Raw genomic sequence first — 14,906 nt, forward strand, 5'->3', positions numbered from 1 at the left:
TGAAGCAAATGCTTTCCCAATCCTACCCTAGCTTTTCTCAAAGCAGCTAGTTCTCTGGAGCCACATGCCACAGCCGTTGATGTCCCTGGAGACAGGGATGAGTTTTGTCACGGCTCGCTTCTTGCTAGTCCTAAACGCCCTGGCAGAGTATTGCACACTCCAGAGACCTCTGTTTGGGACTAGAAATTTAACTTTAAAGACACTTAATTAGCAACTAAACACAAGTTAATTTGCTCTCGAGACCAAATGTGTCATTTAAATATTAACTGTTTTCAAGAAAGTCTTGTAAATACTGGCGATGTGAAAGATGGTAACTTATTTAAGTCTGAAATACTGCTAGGGTTATGTGCTTTTGAAAAGCTTTTAACATGTCCCATGTGAGTACCCCTTTACCAAAATGTTCCACAGCCAGGGATATATTCCATGTATTTGCACACAGAGCCTTCATAAGCCCAGAGGCTTTGATACGATGTTGTTTGTGAGGACAGAGACAGCCTAACTGTCCACTCATGGGGACCAAGCCCGTCAACAACGGTGCATTCATGGGCTAGAATATGTTGCAGCTGTTGAGAAGAATGGCGAAGAGCCTGAAGTGGCATAAGGACACGAAAAGCTATACAGACCCCAAATAGCAAACCTGAGGAGGAAATTACAGGGCAGAATGTATATAAACATGTTTGTGTGCTTTTTAAAAAAAAAATGATTAAAAATAAATGCTTCTATGGTATTAGAACATCCTGAAGTATTTTTTACAAATAGATAACAGGTTCCTAGGAGATGGGGTGAGGAAGGAGGTGGATAGTCCTGTCCCCCTGCTTTAGTGACTTGGTGAACTAGCTAGATTTTTTTTTAACCCCGAGTAGGTTGCTGTCAGAATAACTGAGAAACTAGCTAATAAAAGATTATATTTACTCTGGATTAGCAGAAACAAGAGGGGCGCTGTGTCAGCACACAGTGGCAGCCAGGTTCCTGAACCCCGTTTGTAGGTGGAAAAGGGGGGGAGGAGGCGTGGAAGAAGGTGCTAACCCATTCTCTGTAGAGGAAAACGTCAAAGCGGGCACTGTGCGCTCAGTGCCACACGCACTTGTGACGTCTCCTCTGTAGCTGTGGCCTTATATAAGGACCCCACCCCATCCCCTAGGGACACGCAGGGCGTCGGGGCGCCAGCAGGAGCTGCCACGCTGCAGGCCCAATGGGCTGCGCACTGCCGGATGGCCCCAGAAAAGGAGCGCCTTCTGAGTCACCCGGTGGCACCTCGTCCAGGGTGAGCCCCAGACAGCTTGGACCCCCTCAGAAAGAATGGAGATAGTAGAGGAGATGCCCCCTCCCGTGATATCTCTCTCTCTCTCTCTCTCTCTCTCTCTCTCTCTCTCTCTCTCTCTCTCTCTCTCTCTCTCTCTCTCTGTGTGTCACACACACACACACACACACACACACACACACACACACACACACACACACACACACACACACACCTTTCTCCCTGCTGGATCCCTCTCCCTTTTCCAGTTCCTCGAAATAGCCAAAGCCGGCCTAGTCCTCGCTCCTGTGTTTGTAAATCAAGGTCGAATTGCTTCCAGGCTCTAGCTGAGTTTTTGTAGGTGCTTTAAACAGACCAAGTTTTCTGTCCTCACGCCTCATTAACCTACTAATTAAATGCCAAGTCTTTCGGAAGACCTGTAACTCGTTTTTTTTGTTGTTGTTGTTTTTTTGTTTTTGTTTTTGTTTTTTTTTTGTTTGTTTGTTTTGTTTTTGTTTTTGTTTTTGTTTTTGTTTTTTTTTTGTACTTCCAAATCTAAAATATTTACTCCCAGGGTCCCTAGCTCTCTAGCTGAAGCGTAGCTCATGAAGCTGCTTTTTTTTTTTTTTTTTTTTTTTTTTGTTCTCAATAGTCATTTTGTTCCAAGAGGCGTCAATGCACTGCCAACAAGTAAAGACTTGTTATCCACCCGCTGGCGTTAGAGAGAAGCCAAGGAGCTTAAAGAAAAAGTAACTCGTGTGTATCACCAGGTTCACTCTGTCAGTCTCTGTCTCTGTCTCTCTCATTCCTTCATTACAGCCTCTTAACTCACATCTCATATACTTACGACATAAATGGGAAAAAAAAAAAAAGACTATGATTTGCATGCCTGGACTGGAAAGCTAACGTCTCAACAGTCTGTTTCTCCCAACCCAGAAAAAAAAAAAAAAAAAAAAGCAAACAGCAAACAAACCTTCAAGACCAATCCTCTCTGCCAGACTGAGAAATGTTATTAGAAAATAAAGGAAAAGGTATCCTGTTTTTCCTAAGTTGTGGGACTAATCTGGTGTCAGTAGCTAAAGTTGTTATTTTCCTTATTGGAAAAACTCCAAATACTCAGTTATTTTTGAAGAAAGGCCGTCTAAACAATCCATGCCGTTGTCCCGCCTCTCCGCTTTTGGCACTCCCAGGACGTGCTGCGAACAGCCCTCAGGACTGAAGTTCCTTTATGCTTTCAGCCACTTGAGAAAAAAGTTTTGCCACAAAGTTCTAATGACATGAAGTCCTACAAATCAGCTTGGAAACGTCTAAATGTGTTTTTCCTAGGGGAAAAAAAAAAGTGCCAGACATCGATTTTTTCTGGCAACCATCAAAATATATCAGACCGCAAGACTATAGGTTCCTGGACCTCACATGAAGCATGGCAAGGAACTGCAGCGAGCCAATCCCTTAGCTCAGCTGCTGTGGCATCTGCAGTCCACAGCCCAGGCAGCCGAGCTGACACTAACCTCGGCCGCTACCCACGGCTCACGACAGCAAAAGAAAACCAAAGTTAAAAAAAAAAAAAAAAAAAAACCATAAAAAGCTATAGGAGGGACATTTCTAGCCTACCTTTTCTATTTCTGGCTTGAGATAACATTAAATGCATTCTTTAACTCCTTACACAGAAAACAACACAGACACTCATTATTTGCAAATATAGCTTCTAAACCTGGTATTGAGAATTGATAAATAATACAGTGACCTTGAAGCAGGAAACTATCTTTGGAAAGAATCAGCCTTCACATGGTCATTTATTCAGCACCTACTGTGAAACAGTCCAGTGGGGCTAAACAGACTACGGGGCACTGTCCACATACCCTTTACGATCTGGCCCAGGTGCCAGAGGACGGAGGTTCAAAAGGTGTAGGCTTAAGTTAGACCAGGCTTGTATAGGAAACGTGAAGGACGTAGAAGGAAGAGTTCAAGGCCAGCCTTGGAGACATAAGAAGGTCAAAGCCAGCTTGGGCTACATGAGAGCGTCTCAAAAATCATAAAACAAATGTCAGGACAGACAGACAGACAGACAGACAGACAGACAGGAGGAAAGCCAAGGAGGCTGTTTATTCAGTACAGCTTTCCATACTCAACCATTGATGAAAACACACTACACGTTTTACTTGGGTAAAATTTTAAACAAAGGAAAAAGTGTGATAAACGATGTTGCCCCCAGGAGGCCTCAACCCTACAAGAAGAACACAGGCAACCAAGCTGAGACCTGGATAGTCTTCCCCTGGGAGGAGCACACCTATTCGTTAGCCAATACCACATAGTCAGCCCTGAAACTACATGTACAATTAACACGGCACAGACTAAGAAGGTTTCACTTATGTCTTTAGGGATATATGTGTGTATATATGTGTATGTATATAGAGATATAGATATATATGTATATATATAACAAGTTAGTGATAAAAGAGCCCATGCATCTGAATGGAACAAAGGAAGGGAAATGATGCCATCATAATCTTTAAAAATAAAAGATATGAACAATAGATATAATATTCATATTAACTTCAGGGTTCATTTGTTTTTTGTTTTTAGTATAAAACATATTTTGTGCTATAAGCAATAACTGTAATCTCATTTCCAAATACCAGGTTTCTATAGGTGATAATCTCACATCCCTCTACTGATTCTATGTCATCTGTTGATAGGCTCACACCTGAAGGAAAGCCCCTTCTTGTTTAGAAGATGCTAACAATGACCATGTAAACTGTTTTCCTGTGACCCCACCCATTTTAGCTCTAGGTCCCTTGCAAGTGTAGGTATGTGGGTGAAAGGCTCTGGGTCCTATGCCTGTGGCTATCACTCTATACTCAAAAGCCTTTAAGGGTTTTTCATTTCCCAGGTAAGCATTCAGCAATTCTGAAAGGCAGGCAAAGCCTTTAGTGCTTGTCTGTCCTCAAGTCTGTCCTCCAGTCTGTCCTCCGGTCTGTCCTCCAGGCCAAGTCATCTCCTAGGTCCCTGCTGTCTCCCTGGATTTCCCCAGTCTTCCCTTCCAGGGTGCACTGTTCTCCCAATCTACAAGTATCTTTGTGTATCAAAGTTGTTGGCTCCCAGACCTTGTACAAGACACCCCAAACTTCACATGTACCTTATATAAAATGGCAGAGCCTTTGTATATAACTCAAGGGCAGACTTTATAAATCATCTCTAGATTGCTTATGATGCAATATCACACATATGTTATGGGTTTGGTTTATTATATTATTTAGTTGGGTTACCAAATTACACGGGGAATTCACACAACTACATGTAAGATGCCACTGGGTTTTGCCCCCAGTTGGCTCTAATTGGTAAATAAAGTTGCAGGTGACCAATGGTTGGGCAGGGAGACAGAGGCGGAGCTTTAGATTTCATGGGCAAGGGAACCCAGGGAAGAGGAAGGATTTAGAATCGTTTTGCAGGGGAAACAGAAAAGTCAGGCCTGAAAACTGGAGAAACCAGTGTGTACAGCCATGTAAGAGCCTGGGAGGAGTGGACCCAAGTGGTTCCCCCATTTGGGTCTAGGGTAGCAAAGATGGAATTTAGATTTTAGTAAGTTATAATTCAGGAGTATGGGGAGCGGCGTTAGCAATATGGAAGCTTGTGAGTGGCCTAGCCATTGCAACTGTTTAAGGCATATTAAAACAGAAGCATGTGTGTGTGTGTGTGTGTGTGTGTGTGTGTGAGAGAGAGAGAGAGAGAGAGAGAGAGAGAGAGAGAGAGAGAGAGAGAGAGAGATTTGAGTATCGATAACTTATACCAACACCTATACCAAATACCTGTTACACTGGGAGGCAATGAGAAGGTGACAACCTTGTGTATGGTCAGTACAATCACAGCCTTCTAAAAATATCCTCTATTTGTGTTGTCTGATTGCATGGGTTAACACCTGCAGATTTAGAGGCATTTTCCAGTACTCTCATTGGCCCAGGTTTTGTTTCCCTCAGTTCCATTGGTCAACGATCATCAACTGTGGTATGAAAATGTCAGGTAGTGAACTCCAATACTGAAAATATCAATGATGAATTCTATTTATTCTTAGCCATTGTTAATATTATACTGTGTCTATAAGTGAAGCCTTCCTATAGGTGTGTGTGTGTGTATGCACACAAGTGTGTATGTGTGTGTAACACAGTATATACTATCCTTGACTTCAAGCATTCCCTGGAACAGAGGTTCCAAATAAATAAAAAAGCACAGCTCTTTCTGGGGTTGTCTTGTTTTGGGTTTAGTTGTTGTTTGGGTGGGACTAGGAATTGAATGAGGGCCTTGTGCACAGTAGACAAGTGGGTACTCTGTCACAGTTCTATTGTTACGTATTTAGTTACTTAATTATCTTCAATACAAGATCTCACCATGCATGTAGCTCTGACTGGCCCACAACTCACAATGGAGATCGGGCTGGCCTCAACCTTGCAGGGATCTACCTAACACTGTATCCTGGATGCTGGGATTGAAGGTGTGTATTACCATACCCTACTGCTGTCTTAGCTTTTCTTCTGGTGTGTTGTTATATTTTATTTTATTCTTAGAGGTCGTTAATATTATACTTTATTTATAAGTGAAACCTTCTTATAGGTGTGTGTGTGTGTGTGTGTGTGTGTGTGTGTGTGTGTTTATGAGACACAGTATATCCCATCCTTGACTTCAAGCATCCCTTAGAGCAGAGGTTCTCAAACTGTGGGCTGTGACCCCTTTGTGGTGGGGGTCAAACAGTCCTTCCACAGGAATCACCTAAGACCATCAAAAAGCAGAGATGTTTACTGTATGACTTGTAACGGTAGCAGATTTACAGTGATACAGTAGCAATGAAATAATTTTATGGTTGGGAGTCCACAACATGAGGAACCATATTAAAGTGTCACAGGAAGGTTGAGAACCTCTGCCCTAGAGTCTTCCAATTCATCCCTCAAAAATGGGGGCAAACCTAGCCTGCAATTTTGGAACTGTGATTTGCTTAAGAACAGACAGTGTTCTTTTAACTTTCCCTAGAACCCTGTCTTATGCATGATCCAAGTAGATGTTTAATAAATATTCGTGAGCTGAGTGTGTGAATAAGCAGATGGATAAAATATCTAACTAAATAAACAAATGAGAGAGAAATATGAAGAGGGAGAAAATCACTAATGTGACAATTTTCAGTCCAGGTTAGTACAGAAAACCTGAGAGGCAGCATTGAAGGAAACCTGAATTCTGCTTTAAAGTCAGCATATTTTGTCATGCCTAGCAACCCAAGAATTCAGTAGAGGATCGCTGTGTATTGAGACACAGCATGTTATTCTGGCTATCCTGCTGCTTTCTGCAGAAAAAGTCAGTGTAGAACTCAGTTGTTGGAAATTAGAATACAGTCCTCACAAAAGCAATTTAAAATCAGTGATTAGCTATCAATTTATCATTTAAAAAGTCCATTGCAGTTGCAATGTGCCTAAAAGGGCTTCATATTTGCATGAAAATTTATTTTAAAAAAAAAGTTGGGCGTGGTAAAGGATGCCTATAATCCCAGCACTTAGGAATGAAAGACAGGAAAATCATGAGTTCAAGGCTAGCCTCAGCTACATAGCAAGTTCAAGGTTAGACTGTGCCACATAAAACCTGTATCTATGAAAAGAAAGGAAAACTTGTTTTAAAAAAAGAGGAGGAGGAGAAGGAGGAGGAGGAGGAAAAGGAGGAGGAGGAGGAGGAGGAGAAGGAGAAAGGAGGAGGAGGAGGAGGAGGAAGGAGGAGGAGAAAGGAGGAGGGGAAGGAGGGGAAGGAGGGGAAGGAAAGAAGAAGGAGGAGGAGGAGGGGAAGGAGGAGAAGGAGGAGGAAGAAGAAGAGGAGGAGGAGGAGGAGGAGGAGGAGAAGGAGGAGGAGAAAGAGGAGGAGGGGAAGGAGGGGAAAGAGGGGAAGGAGAGGAAGGAGGGGAAGGAGGGGAAGGAGGGGAAGGAGGGGAAGGAGGGGAAGGAGGGGAAGGAGGGGAAGGAGGGGAAGGAGGGGAAGGAGGGGAAGGAGGGGAAGGAGGGGAAGGAGGGGAAGGAGGGGAAGGAGGAGAAGGAGAGAAGGAGAGAAGGAGGAGGACAAGGAGGAGGAGGAGGAGGAGGAGGAGGAGGAGGAGAACAAATGATATTCAGCATCATCAGGTAATGCTGAATAGGTAAAGAAGTAAATACTGAAAGTGAATGGGCATATAATTTATTCTTGTTGAGTTATTCACACTGTAGAAAGACAGGATTAATTTCAACAAGGCAAGAAGCCAGAGAGATGCCACTGAAGAGCTCAGCTTCAATACAGGGTTCCACCTCCAGACCTTTCCCTTTTGCTCACAAATGACTCTTGCTATTGGGAAGACGGGAACACAACTAAAGAATCCATGTATGTCCTGCAAAGTCACCCAGGACTAATTTAAACCATGCGCTAGAGAAATGAAGGCTGTCTGGCACGTGGCATGGTGTGTGTGGTGGTTAAGACCATTCACCAAGCATTTGTTTCCTCCTTTCGGAGACAGGGAGGGTCACACTGCCTGCCCCCTTATGGTTGGGTGGCACCATCTTACAGCATTCCGGCTTAGTGCGGGTACTGCTAGGAGACATTCTGAGTTCTCGTTTTTCCATTGGCTCAGCTTTCCAGAACCAGCCAATGGGTGGCTACTTCATCAGACTAGGGTTTGGAGTGACTAGCCTTGCTGTTGACCTGACAGACTCAGGTAGAATTTTTAAGATATAAAACTCTGCTGTTTTAAGCCATCAAGCAGCCCGGCTGTTTGTTTTGTAGCAGACCCCAGCCCATTATGCCAAACGCATCCAAGTTGGTTTGAATGAGACTTCCTCCCCGCCCTCGCCTTCCCCCCTTCCTCTACCCTCGCCCAGCCTCATATATTTGCATGCTTGATTCCCACTTGGGCTGTTGGGAAAGATCAGGATATGTGGCCTCACTGGAGTATGCGTCTTGTTGGAAGAGGTGTGTGGATCTTCCCACTGCCTGCGGATCAGGCTGTAAAGTTCTCCTGGGTCACGCCTGCCTGTGTGCCACCATGCTCCCCCACTATGATGATAACAGGACTAAAACTCTGAAACTGTAAACAAGCCCCCAGTTAAATGCTTTCCTTTATAAGAGTTGCCTTGGTCATAGTGTCTTTTCACAGCAATAGAACAGATACGGAGACCACATCCTTCATAGAATTTACCTCCAAAAAAATAAAAGAAATGAAAAAGAAGAAAGGAAAGAGATGATGGGACCTGGTTACACGGGCTAGAAATGGAATTAGATAAGAGAATCTTCTAGAGTCTATGCTGGGGATTCAAGAAGACACAGTAGAATCCTAACAACACTGCATTTAGACATCAGGCAGAGTCATAACCTTTTAAAATTAACATGCTAAATATTAACTACATCTTTCTGTCATACCGCATTGCGCAAAGGTATAGAGTAAGCTTACTAAGAAAACAGGAAGAGAGAATAAAGTCATAGACTTTGTTTTGAAGTCAGACCGTTTTGAACTCCAATCCCAGCTCTCTGGGATCTATAATAATCTAATCTTACTAAACTTCTGCCTCCTCATCTCTAAAGTAGAGCTCAGTGGTTTGTTGTGTTCCCTTGCTGAGGTCATAGGTGGTGACTAGCAAGAGCAATCAATGCCTGGTATTACTAATTTTTTCCCCAGTCCTTTGAGAACCCAAGAGTTGGTCTGCTTTGGAATGGCTGCCTTACTCACGCTTTGAACATGATGAATTCTACCACCTACCCAACACAACTTCAACCTGGTTTTCCTAGGAGCTTTTAACTATTGCCAGGCTAAGTGATCTGATGCCTGCATGCCTCTGTTCTCTCCCTGACTGCTGTATCAGTCTATTTTTCTACTGGCTTAACAGATGGTCAAAGTGTGGATGAGTTATAAAGAAAAGAGATGAGGAGAGCACAGAGAAAACCAAGCTTACAACTCACTCTCACGGTGACTAACTTCCAGCTGCAAAGCAAGAATTTACTCCATGAAAACCAGCACTGAAGGCTCTACCAGCTGTCATCAGATTAGCATGTAAATTGCAACCCGACTCTCTCTTGCTGGGAACAAAGGGCAACTAAACCATGGTGGGTGTCAAGAGCAGAAGTGGGTGCCCTTGCTTTAAGACAGACCCAGGAGGAACCGTACAGGATGGTGCATACCTATAGCCCCAGCTGGGCAAGAGGCCGAAACAAAGTATCAGTTGATCAAGCCAGGGAGTAGACCACCAAGTACAAAAGATGGTTAGGGGCTAGAGAGATGGCTCCATGCCTAAGAGCACTTGCTTCTCTTTTGCAGAGGACTGGGGCCACAGTTCAGTTCCCAGTATCCATATAAAGTGAGGTTCATAACCATCTGTAACTCCAGTTCCAGGTCATCTGAAGCCTTTTCTTCTGGCCCGACAGGCACACAGACACATGTGCCCATACAGTCAAACATGCATTTACACACAAATAATAAAATAAAACTTTAAAATAAAAAACTGGATAGACGGGGAGTGGGGTGGGGGGTGGAGTTTACACTCAAAGCTGTTTTCAGTGTGGAGGCTGGGGCGTGGCTCTATGGTAAAACACTTGCTTAGCAAGAGCAAAGCCCAGGGGTTGCCGATAAGGAAAAGGAGCAATTCTCTTAGTTTTTACCAAAGAGTCTAAGAATCTCCTTAAGGCAGGTGGTGGGGTGTTTTGTAACAAATTGCAACTTTTGTAATAAGTTGCTTGACAAGGAAACACAAAGCTAAAAGGTCACCAATTAAAAATTAGAATAATCTATAACTGGAGAAATTACCCTTTGCCCACATTTTTCCAAGAGGCCAGAGAGCAGTAAGGACAGTCGTCTGGGCCCCTCGATGATGAAAATTCATCCCCAGAGTTATTAGGCTAACAACAAGTAGACATCAGAGCCTCTTCCATCACAACCAAGATCTAAAACCCAAGTCTATACTCCAAATGCAGTCTAGAGCTCAAAGATCCATAGCTCAGAAAACAACATAAAATTCCTCTTACCACACTAAAAACAGCCTACTGACTCTGACTGTGAAAAGGGAAACAAGAATTTAGAGTAGAGAGAATTTCTCTCTCCAAATAAACCAGAGTCTGTGATGGCATAGAGGCAGAATATATGCTAAAACTTGAGTCAGCCTGAGACCCCAACAAAATATGGAGTTTGCCTCTCCTGTCTCCTCCCACCCCGTGATGTGCTCACAGGTAAGGGTAACTTCCTGAAAGAGATCCCCTGTAGACATCAGTACTGCAAGCTCTGTATTTTACAAACGTAGTATCTGAGACTCTAAGAAGCTCAGTGTTTGGTCCAAGACAAAGCAACTAGAAATAGTCTTTCCATTCCCAGTTCAGAATGGCCACCACTGTGCCACCCGTTCCCTGCTTTCCTGAAAATGCAGAGTTGGCTCAACTCACCCAAAGTGGAAGCTGGTATCAAATGGAAAGCTTCCAGACCCACAGCTCCAAATTCTGGGACCACTCTGAGCCTGATGACAAACTGGAACATCTGTCTGCCTCTCCACTCCTCCCAGACAACTACTTCCTGCCTGCCTGCCACACACCCCTCACTCACTCTCTGGCCTCTAAGCCCCACCACTCAGGGAGTCAAGAAGGACAGTACACAGCACAAGCCTAAGCTGTTCCTCTCATTTAAGCAGTGTTTTATCAGACTAAGGGGAGAGGGGTGCATATACGAAGTATATTATATACCTGGGTTAAAACGTCATAGAAAACCCCTTACTGTGTACAGTGATTATCTGCTAACAATAAAGAAATCCTATTGCTGCATTCTGGGGTGGGAGCGAGGGAAGCTTTTTATCAGTTTCCTGTACCGCACAGGATACACCTAAAATTTCCATAGGTAAAATCGGTTCCAACTCACTCTCTGACAGTACATCCCACAAGCCTTTTCTCTACCTTCTTCAACCCCATGGCCAAAAGGTCTTCCTCTCTAGTCTATCTGAAGACCACTTCCTGTCTTAATACTTAGATACATGGTATCTGCCCAGAGGCAGGCGCAGGGCACCTGTCCTCAGGGTGACTCTCATAGCTATAACCCTGCGTTTTGTTTCATAGTATCCATACAGATACAACTCCTAGTGGGAGGGCAGTATTGCTGGGCGATATGCTTTCCATCTTCAAGCCCCTATTTTATTTTCAATAAAGGGAGTCTGTAATGGTCCTGGTTGTTGTGGAGATTAAACACAATGGTGCCAGGGGGCATGAGACAGACCAAACTATTGAATTAATAGGAGTCCTGTCTTCTCCATCTCTTCCCACAAGGTAGAGGGGCCCCTGTAATGTGAGAGTGTGACTCTTCCCTGGGTTAAGAATAATAAATTACACCCAATAAATGTCACCAGGAAGGAGAGAGGGTGGGGACAATGCAGGTGAGGGGGGAGGGGTGGCTATCCAATAAATGAATAAATAGAAGGTTAAAACCTTGATTTACTAGACCTGGGTCCCAAGACTTTGTGGACGGGGACAGGATAGAGCATTTGCTGCTGTTCCAGAGGACCTGAATTCAATTCCCAACACCCACATGGTAACTCATAACCATAATCCAACATCCTCTTCTGGCCTTTTCTGGGTATCTACACACACACACACACACACACACATTACATATACACACACATAAAATATATCATTAAAAAAAGACTTGAAGGATATTCATTCTTCCCACCTCTGAACACTACAGATAACGCTGTAATGGATGAGGAAAAGATGCTAAGTCAGAAAGTGCCTGGTCCTTCAGGAAAAGGTAACATTGCCCAACATAAAAGCGGAGCACAATTTTGAATACAATGATTGCCAGTTTCTGGAAAAGTGGCTCACTTGGTCAAGAACTTGACTGGAGCACAGGAAGCCCAGGTTCCGCTGCATTAACCAGGCTTGGTACAGGCACATACCTGTAATCCCAGCAGTTGAAAGACTGAAGCAGGAGGATCGGGAATTCGGGATAACCCTTTGCTCTACAGCGAGTTCGCGTCTAGGATACCTAAGACCCTGTCTTAGAAGAATTTGGTTTTTCCTACAATTGCTCAATCCTACCCCAGCTCAAGAGCGAGGACTGGTCCAAAGGGTGATAGAAACAAACTGGTCCTGTGAGGGCTCTGGGTACCTAATGCCGACTCAGGCTAGCCCCTCCTCACGCCAGTGAGGCTCCACCCCTTTACTTTCCCCAGCTGTTTTATTGCCTTCAATATCCTTAAATAATAATGACAAGAAGCTGGTTTTTTGTTTTTTGTTTTTTTTTTTCTGACAGTGGTTCCAGTAAGTGAGAATGAAAGGAGAGGAAGCAGAGGGTTTGTCTGACCGCATGCACTCTCTCCACCCTTTATCCCAACAAATAATGGAGAACAGGTAAATAAACAAAGAACACTAAGCAAGAATGCACTTTCTGACCAAACCCACAATAAGGTCCACTACCTAAGGCAGTGCAGTTCATCAGTTCATCAGGGTGACGAAAGTCAAAGTGGAAAAACAACTTCCCTGGGCACAAACAACACGGGGAGGGTTTTCCTGAAAGACTGAGAAAGATCACAGCAACACAAGATCAAAATCTAAACAGGAAAAGGGCTGCCAAAAGAACAGAAGGGGAAAACCATTTGGCAAAAAGACTATCTTTTTATCTTAACACGACTGGAAACTGGGACAGTCTAGGAAAAATCTATGAAGTCCTGTGATGATTTAACTAGCAAATTATGTCTTGTTTCGCCGAAGTGAGGGGGCTCTCTGGGAAGAACTTGGGCTGAAACAGAAGAGGAAAGCAGCTGGTGTTATTTCCTTAGCTTGCACCAAGGCTCTGGCTTGAGTCTCCCTTCCCTGTTCCTCACTGAGATGAGACCACAGAAGGACTGTATAGCCCCTCACAAACTGCTCCTTCTCTAGGGCAGCCGCAGCCCCGTCGTTTTTTTTCTAGGTGAAGAATGGAGTTCAAAGTGAGAGTTGTCTATAAAAGCAGTTTGATTTTTATGGCCCAGTAAATGTTTATTGAAGTGAGTGTGTGTGTGTCTCCTCACCCTCCCCCCCCCCATCAGACTTGGCAGCTCAGACCTCCCTTGTGGACAGAGCTGAAGACAGGGGTAGGAAGACCACAATGACTCTGTTTCAGCTGACCTGCTAGCCAAGCATTGGGGACAAACGGGGCTTTTAGAGGCTTGACTCCAGCAACAGTTGTCACTTAAGCTGAGTGCGAGGTAAGGTGACTTACTCTGAAACCACACAAGAGGGAAAACTGGAGAAAATCTTAAAAGGCAGCTGAAGAGGTAAGAGAAGACCAAACGGGAGCTGCAAGGATGGCTCTCAGCAACAAACAAGCCAAAGAAGGGCTCTCTTTCTTCCTTCCCAACAGAGCATAAACTATCTAGAAAGGAGCCTAGGGTTGTTTAAATAAACAAGTTTTTAAAAAAAATAAATAAATAAGTGTTGACCTGTGGTGTGGGGAACTAGCTTTGGTTTTTAAATCCTAAAGAGAGCTAAAGAGAAACAGAGACAGATTTAATCCTAAAGACGCTAAATCTGTCAATTTACCTAATTCAAGTAGACTTGAATTCCCCTCCCATAACAGCCACCAAGGATTTATCTAATAAACTAAAAAGACAGCATCATGGGAAGAGAATGAGAAAGGTAGGAGCTACCTGTGTGTAAGAGGGGACAAGAGCCAAAACGGACTCTATTGGTAGGTAAGCACAGGAGACTAGAACCTGGGCACTCTGGCCCTGTGCGGGTTACATCTGGCAGAGGTGTCATGAGATCACCACACACCAAGGACCGGAGGACTGTGGTTTTAAAGCGGCAAACAGATTAGAGACAGTGAGATGGAGTGGAGATGTGGCTCGGTGGATGCATGCCAAGCATGAGTGAAGCCCTATGTTCAATCTCCAAAACTACAAAAACAAACAAACAAACAGAACCAAGGAATTCAAATTAATACAGTGGATCAAGACAGAAGGGTTAAGACTGGAGAATGAAGCAGAAGGAGCCAAGAATTGAAAGTATCCTCCTGTAGTGATATTCCGAAGCCTGATTTTGCACGTTAGAGGCAGACAGTTTTGAGTTACATTAACTGCAGCAAAGGAGGGTACAGGCAGGTTTTTAAAACCAAGGGCAGAAGTGCGGAGCTTCTGCTGATACAGGACCTGAGCTGTGTGTTTGGATGTTGCCCATTTGTTGGCCAGGGTACAGGCAAATGATCTCTAGTCCCTGCATCTGAAATGTTCTGGTTAATATAAAGGGCCTGAGCTGAGTGACCCTAACAGTGTGTTCTGGACTCCAGGATTCTACGGAGTTAACAACTGGATGAGAAGAATACAGGCCTCTGAGGGAATGACAGGCCCAGAGCCACATTCTTTCACTGGGAGGGTAGAGAGGTCCAGAAGATGGACAGGACTTCTGGGAGCCAGTGAGGCTTCAGCCCAGCTGTTAGATCCACAGCCACTCAGCCCCTCCTGCCCTGTGCCCAAACCCACAACCAGAAGGGCACAGTCTGCTCTCAGGACATTCCATCCCTTGGATTATTTGATGACGTCTCTGTCTCCTGCCCTCCGCCAAGCAGGGTACAATTTTCTAAAAGCAAGGGAAAGCCTTCCCAAGAAAATAAACCTTGTGGAACCACCAACAGTCCCTTTCTGTCACCTATTTGGATTATGTAATTATGATG

This window comes from Arvicanthis niloticus, chromosome 22, assembly GCF_011762505.2.
Source record: "Arvicanthis niloticus isolate mArvNil1 chromosome 22, mArvNil1.pat.X, whole genome shotgun sequence".
Taxonomy (NCBI): Eukaryota; Metazoa; Chordata; class Mammalia; order Rodentia; family Muridae; genus Arvicanthis; species Arvicanthis niloticus.